Genomic DNA, 15,516 nt, shown 5'->3' on the forward strand with positions numbered 1-15,516 from the left:
AAATAATTTCCTTCATTTAACACACACTAACAGCAAAAGTGAAAAGAACAGCAAAACTGTATGAAAAAATAAATAAAACAGAAACAACTTGAAATGGTAGATTTGTGCGCTCATGCATGCCTTAAGTACAACTGCAACCACCTGACCGACAAAAAAGCAGCAGTTGATGCACATTGTTGAGAAAAGGTGTAAGAAACCAGCTGTAACATACTAATAGGCGCTGTGGAGCAAGCATTTGCTGATGGCCTGGCAGGTCTTGGTAGAGAGTACTTGAAATCCGTATGTTATAGTACTTAAAATGTAAGCCGCATCGAAGTTGGAAAATCCAAAGGTGGTAGAGGCAAATAGAGCTTTAGTAGCAATAAGGCAATAATAGCGTGTGTAGCACCCTGTCGAGGTGATTGCCACACCGGCTGCTACTAAGAACAAAGCCATCGAGTAGCGCATTCACCTTTTAATCACTAGCAACTGCACGTTTTGAGTTAAGTTTGCCAAGCCAGTCGGCAAAGTAAGGACAGCCAAAACGGCAGTAGAAGACTTTAATGATTATCGCCATCGTTAGAAAAGAGAAGAGTCTCTTCGTCATTTCTCTTTTTTCACATTTTAATTATACTTTCTCTAGTTTAACGCTTTCACCCGTTCTTTGTATATCATCACGTTGCCTTTTTTGTAGATGTATGAGTGTATATGTACGTATACAATAAATGCACTGCTATTTGTACTGCACTCAGATTACCGTGGTGTGCATGGCGTATGAGTAACATATGCGTTTTTGCTTTCTTTTTTTTTTATTGTGTAACTTACTCTGGAAGTTAGTGATAGCCACAAGTTGCTGCTGTCAGTTGTTAGTTGAATATGACTTAGTGGCTTGTGTTGCTTTGTGGTTGCAATATTATGGTTGTTGCTGTTTGAGTTTTATGAGCGATTCTCTTGTTAAAGCTAAATAGTGCAGAATTAAAAGCTTAGGAGCAAATTTTCCCATGCCAGCTTTCGTTTTATAGACCGCAATAAAAGTGGAATCAAATTTGGAGCTTACACCAAGACTGTTGACAAAAATAATCATAAAATTAAAATTTGTTAATTGAATTTTTTAGTTTAAACGTCTGTAATACGTACAAAAACTATTACAAAATAAGACATTGAAATATCGAAAAACAGAGCAAAATAGTTGAATAAATTTTTTTTAAGTTCCAATATTTACAATTATTTTTTTTTAATTAAATTTTTTTTAAATTTATTTTTTTGTAATTAAACGGTTGCTTTACATAAAAAATATATAAAAAAATATAAATAAATTTGTATCACAATTGCAAAAAAATTATTGACTTTCTTTAATTAAACGACATAAAAAAATACTTGTTTCATTTGATTTATAAGATTCTTAAAAATTGTTTTCATTAAATTTTGTACTTAAATGAGTACATTTACATACAAAGAAACTCATTTAAATACCTAAAAACATTGAAAAAAATTATACTTATTTTTTAAAAGTTGCAACATTTTAAATTTATTTTTTCGATTTTAATTTCTTCAATTTTAATTTCTTCAAACACATTGTAAACTATTTTTTTAGCATTTACAATATTTTTGGTTAATATTAATAAAACGACTGTTCAGGCTGCTCGTTCATAAAATTTGTAGTCATAAAAAATTGTTTACAAAAAAAATTTAAATACCTAAAAACGTTGTGAGATAATTCAACTAATTTTTTTAGGAGTTACAATATAATTCCTTAATTATTTTTTATATTATAATTTTTTTTTATTAAAAGGCTGTGTAGGTAAAAAAACGTCTTATAAAATAAAAAAAAGTTTTAATCTAAATAAACATTTTTTTTAAATCAGAATACGAAAAATTGTTTTTAAATATCTTTAATTAAATGATTTTAATTATTTAAACTTTTTTTCTTCATTTTTGATTTCCAATATTATTTTAAATTTTTTTTCTGAAATATCTGATATACATACAAAAACTGTTACAAAATAAAACATTTGAATACCTAAAAACATTAGAAACTAATTCAGTTTAGTTTTTAAGAGTTTCAATATTGAAAACCAACTTTGCTCTTAATTTTAATGTTTTAATTATGCAGTTCACTTATTTATAAAGAAGTTTCATGAAATAAAAAAACCGTAATTAAAAACACAAATTTATTTAAATTTCTTTAATTAAAATAAAAATAATAAATAATTGGCGCGTACACTTCTGTTAGGTGTTTGGCCGAGCTCCTCCTCCTATTTGTGGTGTGCGTCTTGATGTTGTTCCACAAATGGAGGGACCTACAGTTTCAAGCCGACTCCGAACGGCAGATATTTTTATGAGGAGCTTTTTCATGGCAGAAATACACTCGGAGGTTTGCCATTGCCTGCCGAGGGGCGACCGCTATTAGAAAAATGTTTTTATTAATTTTGCCTTCACCGAGATTCGAACTAACGACCTCTCGGTGAATTCCGAATGGTAATCACGCACCAACCCATTCGGCTACGGCTACATTCGGCTTTAATTAAACGACATAAAATAAGTGAAAAATTTGTTTACTTATTAATATTCTTTTAATTTGTTTTGTTAAAATTTTTTTAATTTAACATCTGAAGTTATTAGGTCAAATATTTAAAAACTTAAAAACATTGTAAAATAATTAAACTAATTAATTAATTAGGAGCTTCAATATTTTTTTTAGCTATCTTTTAACTTTAATTTCTTTAATTAAACAACATAAAATAAACAAATTTTTTTTTGTGTATTTGTAATATTCTTAATATTTTTCTAATTAAAATTATTTCACTTAAATGTCTGATATATGTATTTACATACAAACACTATTACAAACTAAGGCATTTAAATGCCTGAAAACTCTGTAAAATAATTAAAGTATTTTCTTAGGAGTGATTAGCAGTTTTGTTTTTAAGTTTTTTTTTAATTTTCATTTCTTTAATTTATCGTTGGACTTATGTAAAAACAAAATAATATAAAATTAAATTTTTTTTACCATAACATTTAAGAGCTAAAAATTTATTTAAATTTCCTTCCAAAATTTATTCATAAAATTAAAAACAAAAACATTTAACTTTAATTTAAAAAAATTACGCTACATAAAATATGTAAACGCTTTCTTAAATAAAATAGAACATAATCGCCGCACCAACACACACACTGATAAACAAAAAAACACACTTTCACATTTCTGATTATGCCGTTTGCCTGTTTCGGCGTAAAAGCGATTAAAAGCCGCTATGCGCTCGCAGTACAAGAAATACTTTGAATCAGGAATTAGATTGTTTGCTTCCCTGAAAAGTTACGTAACTGTTTTTGGTGGCGCAGCGACGGTATTACAACACAAAAAACAAATTTTTTATTCAAATTGTTAGTTCGATAGTTTTAGTTATTAGTGTCTTTTCGCACCATATATTTATATTTGCTAATTCAACTCTCTTTTTGCTTACAGGTTTTTCGATTTTCACTTTAATCGTAAAAGTAAGTAATTGCTGTTGAAAACAAAATATTTTGGAATTTGAACAATTCCAAGGCTCCTCGTAAAAGCAAATATAATTCAAACGAAAATCAAGAGTTTTAACTTTGAGTGGGTTTAGTAGGAAAACAAGTAAAAAAAATATCAGGTGGCACAAAATTAATCATCCAATTTGTTTTTGAATAACTTTTTTACTAAATAAAAAATAATTATAAACAACACACATTTTTTACCGTTCCCTCCTGTTTTTTTACTTGGCAGTAGTGGTACTGACGAGTAAATCAGATTTTCTCTCTTTTCTTCATCAAGTTTTAAGTGGGTAAATACATTTTTTAAGGGTAATGTCACCTTTAAATTTCTTTATAGTACCGCCTCGTGTCATGTTTAAATCATAAACTACGGCTCACTAAAGCCAGCCATTCAGAACATTTTACTTCACCTGATATATTTATTAACCTCTCCCAATGATTTCAATAACCTTAACAATGTTCAGCATGTAAAGTCAAAGCGTGCGTACATTTTCATTTTCACTTAAACACACATGCATATATACATACATTCTAACCAACAGACAGAGTGACCATTCAATCAGTAGACCACAACGTCTAAATCCCTGTCCGAGTGTTTACTTGAAATACCCGCAAAAGAGATTCAGTTTTGTTTGTTGGTGTTTGTTGTCATCAACTTCGCATTGTTTGCCATTTGATAGCTCAAGCGTGGAACACACCCAAACAAATCGGAGAAGAGCAACAAAGAGTAAATATCATAAAAAAATTTACTCATACCGCCTGGTGTACAGCACAGACTGTTGCTTCGGCACAGCATAACGATAACGAAGCGTGATTTGCGAGAGGGTACACATAGCATGTACGTACATATATGCTATGGGATGTATAATATGTCATTGGTCAATACATGCATTTGCACATACGCACCCACATTGTCCTGCAACGGAAGCATATTTGAACGACGTTTGTCAGAAATAAAAGTGATTTATCATTTCGGATTTTTTCGATGGCCAAAACTCATTTCGTAATCAATGAATGATGATACTTACGTTTGTATTGTACTCTAACAACGTTTGTTTTACCCAACTCACACATATGTATATACGCACGTATATACATGAACAATATATGTGTGGGTGCAAGTGCGTCCATAAAGGCATAATTTCAATATAACTGCTGGTGTTTTCTGCTTTGCTGCCTACCAATCGCTGCGTATAGTGACACGGATTGTTTTTTGTTGGTTTGCTTGGCTTTCGACTGACCGATAAAGTTGTCAATCATCAACCGGAAAGAGATCAATGAATTTTTTGAAAGAGATACTTAAGCGACGCGACATGCTCACACATCGATGCCGATGAATTCAAGTGATTATTCAAGCTGTATTAAAAGCCTAGTGATTTAGTGGAAAATACTTCGATTTATGGACAAAATGTTGGCTTATAATTTTAAAGCCGCTCAAGAGAGTGCTTTCAATGGGTAAAGCGAAAGTCATGAATTTCGTGCTTGAAGTGCGAATACGAAGCAGTAATCCAAGGCATGAATACATTTCACCTGTTAACATAAAGTACTCTGGAGCAGCAATTTATTACACTGTACAGCAAATTACAACCAACGAAATACGGCAAAGGGGTCTGAGGAGTATCTTTCGTACTCCATTTTGAAGGCTTATCGTGTGAATACTTTGTTTGAGGAGTCAAGGAAAAAGAACTGAGTTTATGGGCAAGACACGCAATCCAGATATCAGCGGAGTGAGTGGAGGGCTCCGAATGTATAAAGACCAAAAAACCAACCACATCGTTTTTAGTCCAAAAATTAAAAAAAAAATGTGTTGCTCACAGTTTTTATGGATTACAACGGTATTGTACAGCACGAGTTTTTTCCAAAGGTCAGGCAGTTATTAAGGACTATTATTTGGCAATTCGCCAAACAAAAAAAGATATGTGGAAAAACCACTCCCAGATTTTGCACCATAAAAACGCAGCGCCGCACAGTGCCATCATTAATGAATTTGACAAATTGTGAATTTTTGACCAAGAAGGACACGAATATCATCCAGCAGCCGTCGAATTCACCTGATATGGATCCCTGCGATTCTTTTTTTTTTTTTGTTCTGCTCTGATCGAACCGCTACGAAAAACGCGCTTCAACAGCTCAAAAGGCAGTAATGGGAAAATCGAAGACAGCTCTGGCGGCTATACCGAAAATAGAGCTCTAGAAATGATCCGAAAACTGGATCAAACGCTGGCATATGTGAGTTGCAGTTGATGGAAAGTACTTTGAGGGCGATAATATCACTTTTGAGGCAGAAACTTGTAGTTTGAGTTTTCTGAATATATTCCTGGAATTGTTTTTTTTTATCAAGGTGAAAATTAAAAAAAAACAAAAACATAGTGATAGGGGCAGTATTTTGACCAGTTTTGGCTATTTTGCCTTTTTTATTTAGTGTCTATTAATTTTTATAAAAGTTTAGCTGATTATACAACAGATGTCATATAAATCGTTTTTTCAAACTTTGTGAAAAAATTTTAGAAATTATTCACATTTTCACAAACTTTCAAACCTTTTGATCAAAATTTCTAGCATAATTTTTGGTATGCATTTTTATAGCCCAAAAATGTTTAAGAAATTCAGCCATGGTGGTTCAAAACACGTGAATCAAAGCACATCGTAACAGCTGAGGCAGCTTGGATCTATGAGCCGGAAACAAAACGACAATCGGCTTTATGGGTATTCCAGGATGCACCTAGTCCACCAAGAACAAATTTAAAGGGAATGGACGTCTATTTTTTTTGGAAAATCTCATCATACCGCAAATGTACCACTAGAGGAGCTTAAAATAGTCAATTATGACTGGTACACTGGTACTATTTATTTGTAAAAAATTTTCAGAAAATTAAGGAAAATCAACAACCGAAGACGAATCAACCTTCACCAAGGCAATGCGAGGACTCAGATATCGACTCACACAAAAGAGTTTTTCAGCACTCAAAAGATGGAATTAATGGGTCATTCACCTTTCAGTCTTGATTTGACACCTGATGATTTATTATTTCTTTTGTTCCCAAACATCAAAAATAAAATGCGGGGTCAACGTTTTTCAACGCCCGAAGAAGCTGTTGAAGCCTTTAAACATCTCGTTTTGGAGGTATCCGCTTCTGAGTGGCAAAAGTGCTTTGAAAATTGGTTCAAGTGAATGCAGAAGAGTATTGACTTCTAAGGTGCAAAGTGTTTTCAAAATTGATCCAAGCGAATGCAGAGAGGTATTATTGGGTCCTCCTCTTCAAAACAATTTTTTATATTATATATTTTAGGATGGATGTACGGAAATTTCTGTTTATTTAAAAAAATTAAAGAAAGTGACTGAAAAATAAGAGAAAAAATAAATAAGCTCACATTCACGAAAGATAAACATCGTTCGGTACTACCAACGGAAGCGATTAACCCCGAAATGACAAACAATGATTGATAGCCTTAGACACGTCTCAAGGTACAGGCTGTTTCAATTGATCATACAAAATTGGGTGTGAAAAAATTTCGCCAAGATAGGTGCCGCATTTGCTCGCTGTGGACTCAATGTTGCAATAAACTCTGATGCAGTGCAGTTTGAATCGTGTAAATCTTTGAATTAAAGTTTCAGTTAACAGATCGTTTTATATTCAAACATGAAAAAATGGTTCTGTAAATGACGCTTCACGACGCATGAGACAGTCCCCACTTAATCAAATAACTATTTTCACAGTGTTTGGAAATTTTACTTTTTAGACAGCATAAAAAATTTGAGAAATGCCTTAAAAACTGTATAGATCTATCTCCTTTTAGCTGATACTGAAAAAAAAATCTACATAAAATGGAGCTTGAAGGTCGTGCCAGAGATATATTTCCAAGTATTGAGAGTCGGAGCAGGGGTTTTCTCTAAATCCAAGAATTTATTATCCTTAAAATTGCCGAATACTGCTAGTGTTTTTCAGGCAGAAGTCTTTGGGATCTAGCAGGCATGCAAACTGCTTAAAACCAGGGGATATATTAATGTTTTTTCCGAGAGTCAAGCCGCAATCACCACTCTGACAACGATGGTTCAGCTCCATACTAGTCAACTCCTGCAAGGAGTAATATAGATCAAAGAAAGTAGATGTTGAGGAAACATTATTTCTGATCTGAGTTCCAGGACATAGGAGCATGAAAGGAAATTAAAATGCTGATTAGCTCGCCAGCAATGGATCGACTGAATTGGTCTCAACACCCTGACTGCCCAAATGTGACTTGCAGGTATTTTGGCCCACTCGCGGATAATGGTTTTCTAGCGCCTCAAGACTGGTGAATCTTTTAGTTCGGAATTTACTCTCCAAAATGGCCAAACCGGCCATCAGCCATGAAGTTCGGAACGTTGTTTTTTAGCCATTCTTGGTTCACCCGAGCTTTGAGAAACGGCGCCAAGCCCCATTGAAATGTCCATGGTCTGCCACCGAAATGTTTGTCCGCCCACGGCTTGAAAGCAACCTCCATAATACTTGTCCGATAATATTTCGCATTTAAGTCGACGCCAGGCTTACCAGGCTCAATGAAAACGATTGAAGAGCGCCCATCTGCGGTAACAGCGGCCCAACCCATTACGACTCAAATTCTCGTATGAATGGTCGGTCAAATAAACGCTATCGTTTTGAGAGTTTACACATTGCTCAATTTGAAAATTTTTTTCATCAGAAAACACAATGTCCGGAAATTGATCGCTTTCGGCCAAGCGAAGCAACTACTTCGCTCTCTCAAGTCTGAATTGTTGCTGCTTTGTCACCCCATGGCATGGAGTTTAAGGCAACATGTAGGCAATAAGTACTTATACAATACCTTACTCCTGGATATTAAAAACCCATTAGTACCTGCCCTCAGCAATGTCCACCTCGCCACTGTAATGTCACCCCAGTACCCGTTTATTTTAAACACGAAAGTAGTAGTAGGAATAATTCTTTTTTATTTAATTTATAAAAGTCATGTTTTACAATTGATTTAATCCATACATTAATTCATTTAATATACACAAATGAATAAAGAAACAAATAAGAATGTTTGTGACGATAACAATATTGCCTGTCACAGCTCTTAAATAAATTAATAATTGAACTCTGCTGTAAGGAATTCTCTACAGTGTAAGGCTGAGTACATACGCCCGGTTAGCGTTCTCGTATGTTGGCCATTTAATATATGTATATAAATAAGAGTATAATACTTCAGAGTCGTTTAGCTAAACACGGAAGTATTCCTCAATGGTTTCCTGCATATAAAGATACAAAGAGACGTTAGGTGGCACAGTACATCAGGACAGTGGTCATTAGGCGAGATACGAGGGGCGTTCAATATCACCATTTTTTTAAACATTTTTTTTATTTTTCAACATAGTTCCCTTTTAGAAAGGTACACTTCTCTCAATGCTCCGGCCCTCCAAAAAATAGGATTTGTCGAGCTCTCCAAAATACGCCTCTGTCTCGGCGATGACTTCCTCGGTTGAACTAAACTGTTTTCCCACGAGCCATTTCTGCATGTTAGGGAACAAGAACAAGTCGTATGGAGCCAGATCGAGTGAATACAGGGCGCGCGGCAGCAATTCATTACGCAATTCTTGCAGGCCGTTGGGACTGTCTTCGCTTTCTTTGGAGCAGATTCACCGGGAGAAATCCATTGTTTTGATTGTAGCTTAGTTTCTGGTGTGTAATGACGAATCCAGGTTTCATCAACGGTGACAATTCGACGCAAAAATTCCTTCAGATCTCACTTAAAATGCTACAAACACTGATTGGAAGTGAACAGCCGCATCCGCTTGTTCTCCACCGTGAGAAATCGCGGCACTCATCGGACCAACAATTTTTTCATCACCAATTTATCATGTAAAATATTAGTTGTCACTCCGGTCAACACACCTATGACCTCTGTTACTTTGCGCACTTTCGTTCATTTTTGAATGATTTCCTCAGTAACCACGTCTGCCGGGCGTCCTGGTCGCTCTTTATCAAAAACGGATGTTCGCCCACGTTTAAATTCGTTGAAACAATATCTAACTGTGGTCATAGATGGCGAAGCATCCCCATAGATAGCATCCAACATTGGTTCTATCTCCTCACATTTTTTCCCGTCCAAAAACAAAAAGCGAATTAGCGCACGATACTCCTCTTTTTCCGTCTTAGCAGAAATCACGAAATACGTCTTACTCGAATAGCTGCCAAATCCAAACTAACCTGTCAATCAATCTGAAATTTGTTTTACCGTCCTTTGATAGATGGCAGCACACAACGCTAACACCAACTTCCCTCAGGAAGGCCCTCAAGCCCTCAAGCATGGATACTTATTGAACAGCCCTCGTAGTTTAAAAACTAATAAAAGTGCATTTATCCCAAACTAGTTGTATTTCAACCACCAGTTATTTATTATACTTGAGAACTCAACAATTGATTTACTAATGTACAGATGTGAGAAATTTCCAATGATTAGTTACCATAAATCTTTAAAAGTGGGGGCACACATTTCCACTTTATGTATTACAGGCAGCAGCAGAGTTAATGAATTTGTGCGGGGTGTTGCTCAAGCAGTATATAGATATATACACTTGTACTCACATAGATCTTAAATATATATCAGTGCACTTATATATAACTTAAAAATGTGGGTGTATGCGAAACACTCAGCGCATGCATTTTTAAAACCCCTCCAAATTCTAAGCGAAATGAGGGCGTGCGTGAAGGAGCGGCTAAATACCCAAGTGATATTTACGTACTTATGTGTGTAGGTGCAAAGAGAAGCAGTGCTGTGCTGAAATTCTTTACTACAGTTAAGTTTTAGGGAGATATGCTCAACTATTAAATTTTCACTGCTCTACAACACCTTTTAAAAAATCGTATTCACACTTATGGGAAGACGAAAGTTACTTTACTTGAAGGCGGTCACGGACGGATATTCGCTGCTGCACTCTTTTACACATTCAATTGAATGGCTTTCAACAAGTATCCTACCACTTTCGCGCTCGGTGGTGCAAATATATTTACCCCTGCATATTTTAGCAGTATTCACGCGCTTTCATAAATTTGGCTATTTCAGCCAACTCAATGCTTTTCGGTATTTTTGTGGTGTGTACCTGATGACTTCTCAGTGGACGAGTAATCCAAATATAACGAGTAATATTATTTTGATATAAATTCTTATAATTGAAATAAATCAGTTTAAGGGTGTTGAGGTCAATTTTTCAATGCAATTTGTAAGACGCTTTTTTGCCGCTTGCTAACAGCAGATGGCTGTTTTGGAGAATCTTTTTCATGGCCGAAATGCGTTATTTAACATTGAAATAAAGGGTTTTCCAATAAGAGGTGCTATTGGAGGTATTTTCCCGTAAAATAACAATGGTATCGTTACTTGTGTGGCACGTAGCGCCGTCTTGTTGAAAATAAACGTTGTCCAATCAATACCATCCTTTTCTATAAAAAATTGTTAATCATCTTTCGATACCACAATCCATTCACCGTAACTGTTGTTCCAGCTTTATTTTCGAAAAAGTAAGGTCCAATGACTCCACCCGACCATAAACCGCACCAAACAGTCACACGTTGAGGACAGAGAGGCTTTTCAACAATAACTCAGATCTGACAATTTTGCTTGTTGACGAAGCCACCGAGGTGGAAATAGGCCTCATCACTCAAGATGATTTTTCGAATGATGAGGCCCATTTCCACCTCATTCCATAGGCAATTCCGGATTATTTTCATGCATTTCAACGACCCAATCAGCAAAGACACGACGTTGTTGATAATCGGCCGGCTTAAATTCTCGTGTTAACTGGACTTTATAAGCCTTAAGACCCAAATTTGTATGCAAAATACGGTGTAATGACCTTTGTGGAATGCCTAATTCCAAAGAACGCCGAGGAATGGACAAACCTGGGTTTTCTTCAACACTTTCGGCGACAACAGCAATATTTTCGGCTGTTCTTGAGCGACGTGTACGGGTTCTTTTCTTCACATCACTAACTTGTCACAACAGCTCAAATTTTTTCATTAATTTCTGTATTGCGGTCCGACAAGGTGCTTCACGATGACCCAAAAATGTTCGAGTTTTACGAACCGTCTCTGCCAAATTTTCACCATTTTCATAGCGAATTTCAATAATAGAATAGAAAATTTCAATGCTTTGTTTAAGCGTGTATCGTTCCCTTTTTATTAATGGCGTAGTTTCTACTTGTCAAATATCAAAAAATGGCAGCTTCAAAAGTGGCATCTACCGAAATGGCGGGCTATTCAAAATAACGTCTGTTATTGGAAAACCCTTTATTTTTTAGGTTATTCATATTCACTGTCATATTAGGGTTCCCTTTAGTACCTGTGGTCTACTCCTGGAAAGATGCACCTCGCGTCAACTCAGTGAGCGCTGGGCTAATGCGCAAACCTGCAAAGTCGCAAGATCGTTCTGGTCACGGGTAGATCGGGGGCACTCGAGGGTACTTTTAAGGCTAACAAAGCCGCAGCTCTCGAATTTGGTAGGTGTCCTTTCTGCAGAAGCTGCATGGAGGACGAGGTGAAATTATCTCAGCCCTGCTCTCGTCAGATAAAGATTTAGATATCACTTTCTCACTACACCTCCGGATATTATGGGCTTAAATATCACACACCTGATGAAATTCACGTCATCCTCCAATCAAAATCCCCTTCTTCTTTTTCCACCTGTCTGGTTCTTTTCCTTCTGCTCTTCTACCCCGACGGACGAATTTTGATTATTTGTCCAAGTGGGTCCCTCGCAAGGGTGGCCATTTATCCTAACCTAGGGTTATTCATCAAATGAAATTTTACTACCAAGACTATATTCTATAGCCGTAGGCTAATGGATTGGTGCGTGAATACCATTCGGAATTCGGAGAACACAGATTCGAATCTCCGTGGAACAGCAGTAGTTCATAGACTTGGAGGAAAGCTACTGACTATCCCGAGCGATCAGAGCTATAAATAATGCAGTAAGAAAGGGACCTTGCCTTTAAAGATCATTTAACAAAAAGGTGCCATTTCAATTTCCAGTTCAGCTTTAGTCCATTCACTAAACGTTTGTAAAGATTGTATGTAGACCCAGATGTTTCCTCGAAATCTTTTGAGTAGTGAACGGACAGAGGTTGAGTTTTTGGAAACCAAAAATTCTGCCAAAACGTCACTCTTAATTTTTCAATAATTTCTGCCTCCATATGCGCAGTTTTAGCTCCTAATGGACAATTTTTTCCCATAAAAGTCAGCATGCAAATAAATAAATCGATTGCTTATTAAGTATCTGCTCAAATGAAAGCTTGGGGACGCCGTAAAGTGGATAAAGTGCACAAAACTTAAATTTTAAAAATCTACGCTTAGTAAATTATCAGAGTATACAGAGAAAAAATGCGTGTTTATATGTTGCACAACAACTTAGTTTGATTGACATTCCTATCAAAAGTTTTATAACTTAAAAAATCACCTGCTTCTATACCCACGAGTTCCACTACGAAACAATTTAAGCAATTTGGGTAAAATTAAAAAATTCCAATTAATTGGCGGCCGACTGAGTTTGTGCGTGATTACCATACGGCCGTTGTCGAATGGTTTGGTACGTGACTGCCTTTCGGAAGTGCGTAGGTTCGAATCTCCGTACATGAACAACAAATTGCCCCTGGGCAGGCAGTGGATAACCTTCGAGAGTATTTCTGCCATGAAAAAGCTCCTCATAAAACACCATCTGACATTCAGAGGTGGCGTAAAACTGAAGGTCCCACCATTTGTGGAACAATTATTTATTTATTTTTATTTTTACCATACGGTTAGTAAAGGGGTCGAGCCTATTATGGGGACGACACCTTAAATAGGAGAAACAATTACTTCTCACAGCGCTCTCGAGTCTCGGAAAGCCAATGGCAAATCTTCGAGTGGGGGAAAGGCCTGCCAAGAAAAGGCCTCATTTATCATTTACTGCTCCGAAGCTGCATAAAACTGCAGGACTCTCCACTTGCAGGCCAACAAAAAGTGGCAGGCACAGCCCCAACTCGAGTTGAAACTTGGCACGGCACCATTCACACGGCATGCATGCATAATAACAAAGCTTAAGGCGTAGTTACCTCATATGAAAAACGGCTTTGCATAAAAAAAGTTCAAATATTTAATCAAAATACACATATTTGTGTTTTAAGCCCCGAAAACATTTTATTAGTTTCCAGGCTTTTGGTCGATACTTTTCATCTACGGAAAAACTCAGCGCACATACTCATGCATGCAATATAAATTTGTAAACAATTTGCTTCAACATTTATTCAGTATAAAAAATTACACAGAACATTGCTGCAAAACAAAAATTTTGGCGCGGAAAAAATGCCAAAAATGTTTGAAAATATTGCTAGCCATAAGTAGAATGAATAGACCCGAATTTAACTGCGATAGGCAGAGTTAAGATGGTACGGCACACTATTACTATTTATTATTATTTTTTTGTTTTGCTTGTTTTTACTTTTTGGGTAAACGTCAATTTGCACAGTAAATTGAGCGGAACAACTAACACAGACGTTAACAGGCATGCACAAATAAACATGCTACCGAGTAGATAGCTGATAGATTTAAACAAGCACATGTAGATATATACAGATGTTAAATAGGCACGGGGGTTAGTGTTGCAACACAAATAGTTGTTATGTATAATACATATATATACCCAGCAGTTAAAACTTGAAATTATTATTGATATGTTCAAAAATATATGTACTTATAAACTTATACATATGTAGGAATTTAGTCCAGTCACAAAAGACTTCCGACTATTTCTATCTCGTGCTAAAGCCCTTAATTCGCTGGATGATTTGCTCATCTCTCTATTGATTATCCTTTTCCATATTGTTTTTGGTCGAATCCTATATCTTCTTCCTTGTGGGTTTCATTCCAAGGCAGCATGTGTTATTTCGCTCACAGTTTCGCGTAAGGTGTGACTCATCCAGCCATACTTTCTTTTCATAATTTGTTTGTCAATTAGTTTTTGTTGTATTAAAGCCTATGGCAGCTCGTTGTTAATTATTCTCGGCCACCATATTTCTAAAATTTGTCTTGAGTAACTATTAATAAAGGTTTGCAGCTTATGGGCGATAGAAACCGCTACAAACTAAGTTTCTGAGCCATAAAGCAGCACTGTTTTGACACAAGTATTAAAAAATTTAATAGAGTATTTAGGGGCAAGCCTCTAGTTCTCCAGATCTTATTTAAATTGGCAAAAGCACATCCGCTTTTTTTTAACCTGTTGGAGATTTTTTAAGAGCTATAGGAAAGTTTTTCAAAAAAACACACGTAAAATTCAGAAAGTGCATGAAATTTTTATTTAAATCGATAGTACAGTCCATATAATTTAATGTTTGAAAATTATTTCATGCAAATGTGGACCGTGACTGGGCTTCAAATGGTCCATCCGCTTAGTCCAATTTTGGCATACTCTTTCCAATGTTTCGGCCGGTATCGCACATATAAATGCTTTAATGTTGTCTTCCAATGCGTTAATTGAAGCAGGCTTGTCTGAATAGACATGAGCTTTAACATAGCCCCACAAAAAATAATATAAAGGCGTTATATCGCACGATCTGGGTGGCCAATTGACAGGTCCCGAACGTGAAATAAAATGTTCACCGAACTCGCCTATCAACAAGTACATTGCTACGCGTGCTGTGTGGCATGCGGCACCGTCTTGCTGAAACCACATGCCATGCAAGTCAAGCTCTTGCATTTTGGGCAAAAAAAGTTGAATATCATTTCACGGTAGCGCTCACCATTCACAGTTACGTTGCGATTCGCAGCATCTTTGAAGAAGTACGGTCCAATGATACCTCCAGCCCATAAACCGCACCAACTGTGACCTTTTCTGTATACTACATTGGTAGCTCTTGCAATTCTTCTGGCTGATCTTCACTCCAAAATCGACAATTCTGCTTATTTACGTACACATTGATCAAAAAATGAGCTTCCTCGCTGAACACAATTTTTCGATAAAAAAGTGGATCTTCGGCCAACTTTCCAAAAGCCCATT

The 15,516-nt window shown here is 36.0% G+C and overlaps 1 protein-coding gene across 1 annotated transcript in view; it reads left to right on the forward strand.

The window, feature by feature from the left end:
- Nucleotides 1-15,516, forward strand: part of LOC128864012 (short neuropeptide F) — a 133,785-nt gene that overhangs the window by 88,573 nt on the left and 29,696 nt on the right. The window contains exon 2 of the mRNA XM_054103478.1: nt 3,446-3,474. The gene's annotated coding sequence lies outside the window, so the exon portion shown is untranslated. The remainder of the gene's footprint in view (nt 1-3,445; nt 3,475-15,516) is intronic.

The sequence above is a fragment of the Anastrepha ludens genome, chromosome 5 (genome assembly GCF_028408465.1).
Source record: "Anastrepha ludens isolate Willacy chromosome 5, idAnaLude1.1, whole genome shotgun sequence".
In the NCBI taxonomy this organism is placed as follows: domain Eukaryota; kingdom Metazoa; phylum Arthropoda; class Insecta; order Diptera; family Tephritidae; genus Anastrepha; species Anastrepha ludens.